Source organism: Rhinopithecus bieti, unplaced genomic scaffold (genome assembly GCF_001698545.2).
Source record: "Rhinopithecus bieti isolate Rb0 unplaced genomic scaffold, ASM169854v2 scaffold_33891, whole genome shotgun sequence".
Lineage (NCBI taxonomy): Eukaryota > Metazoa > Chordata > Mammalia > Primates > Cercopithecidae > Rhinopithecus > Rhinopithecus bieti.
In genome coordinates this window covers 422823-425044 of record NW_016814426.1, presented here as the reverse complement: position 1 = coordinate 425044, position 2222 = coordinate 422823, and positions in this window count along the sequence as shown.

Here is a 2222-nt window from a genome sequence, read left to right as displayed (position 1 = left end):
GGGGGTGGTGGAGAATGAACAGACACAAGAGACAAAGACAAACAGAGAACATGGCGGCCGCCCCTAGAGCCTCCGCCTCACTTTATTTATACTCCATAAATCCCACGTCAGCAAAAATAACACAATGCAAAACAAACTTTCTGCACCCAGATGTAACCTTCTGCTTAGTTCCTTGTCTCTAAGCTCTTTCTTATTTGTCTGCCTTCTTGGCGCCTACTAGAGTTCGTTAAAAGTTCAACCAGAGATACTGTCCTTGACTACTGGAGTTCATTGAAAGTGATAGAGATACTGTCCTTGAGCCTTATCTATTCTTAGCATATTATTTTCAATGGCCCCTGCAACTGGGTAAATACAGCTTATGGATAAGTTAAATGAATGACAGCAATGTGAATGCTTCTGTTACAAGGTACCCATGCTACCCATGAAGTGGATTTGAGAATGGATTTAAATTACCTATAAACTAGCCAGGTGCAGTGGCTCATGCCTGGAATCTCAGCAATTTGGGAGGCCAAAGCAGGAAGACTGCATGAGCCCAGGAGTTTGAGACCATGCTGGGCAACATAATGAGACCCCATCTGTACAAACATTGTTTTAAAAAAATTAGCTGGGCATGGTGGTGCATACCTTAGTCTCAGCTACTTGAGGAGTTGAGGTGAGAGGGCTGCTTGAGTCCAGTTCAAGGCTGCAGTGAGCTATTATTGCACCACTGCACTCAAACCTCGGTGACAGAGCAAGACCTTGTCTCAAAAATAAACAGCAAAAATTACCTATCAATTAGTTGCAAAACTATCCTGAAAACCCTAAGGAAGCCTTAATTTTTTAAAATAGAGATAGGGTCTCGCTGTATTGCCCAGGCTGGTCTTGAACTCCTGGTTCAAGCCAGCTTCCTCCCTTAATCTTCCAAAGTGTTGGAATTCTAGGCATGAGCCACCAAACCCAGCTTGAATTATTTTTAAAAGAAGTTTAATTGCTATGCTAAGAGATGAGAGAAAATAAAGTAATACAAAATGCTCAGTTAAAACCGGAAGACAGAAGGAAAGAAAGCTTTTTTAAGAAAAGAAGTGAGGAACAAGTGAATGAATAAAATGTTACAAATGTGGTAGATATTAATCCAACTATATCAATAACCACTTTAAATATAAATGGTTTAAATATACCAGTTAAAAGGCAGAGACTCACGGAGTAGATAATGAGACTCAACTACATGTTGTCTACAAGAAATCCACTTTAAATATAAAGACACAGATAAGGAATAAAGGGATGGATGAAAATATATAATGCTAACACCAATCAAGAAAATCCTGGAATAGCCATATTAACTTCAAACAAGGCAGACTTCAGAACAAAAATTATCAGGGATAAATAGAAGCATGACGTTGCAAAGAGGTCAATTTCCATGAAAACACAATTCTTAACATGTGTTCCCCTAACAAGAGATTGTCCAAATACATGAGGCAGAAGCTAATATCTCAAACAACTCAACCATAGTTGAACTCAACCATCAAACAACTGAACTTGACAATTATAGAATATTCATCCACTGAGAGCAGAATACACATTCTTTTCAAGTTTACACAGAATATTCAGAAGATAAATCACATTTTGGGCCATAAAAGACACCTCAAAACATTTAAAAGAAAAATATCATACAAAGTATGCTCTTGAACCACAATGAATAAAAACTAGAAATCAGTAACAGATAGCTAGAAGTGTCTCAAATATTTGAAGATTAAAATAAGACACTTCTGAATAATACACAGGTCAAAGTCTCAGGATAAATTTAAAATGTTTTAACCTGAATGAAATATGAAAATAGAACTTACTAAAATTTATAGGATGTAGTGAAAGCAGTGCTATAAGGAAAATTTATAGCATGAAATGCCTATATTAGAAAGGAACAAAGATCTAAAATCAATAATCTAAGCTTCCATCTTAGAAAACTAGAGAGAAAAGCGTACTGTAAGCCTGGAAAAAGCAGAAAAAATAAATAATAAAAATTAGAGCAAAAATCAATGAAATTGAAAACAAAGACAAATAGCAAAAAAATCAATAAAATCAAAAGCTGGTTCTTTGAAAAGATCAATAAAATTGGTAACTTACGGCGAGGCTAACAAAAAAAAAGAGAAAGGACATAAATTGCTAATATCAGAAATGAAAAATGGGACATTACTACTGATCTCAGGGACATTAAAAGTATAATAAAATATGTTTAACAACTATGC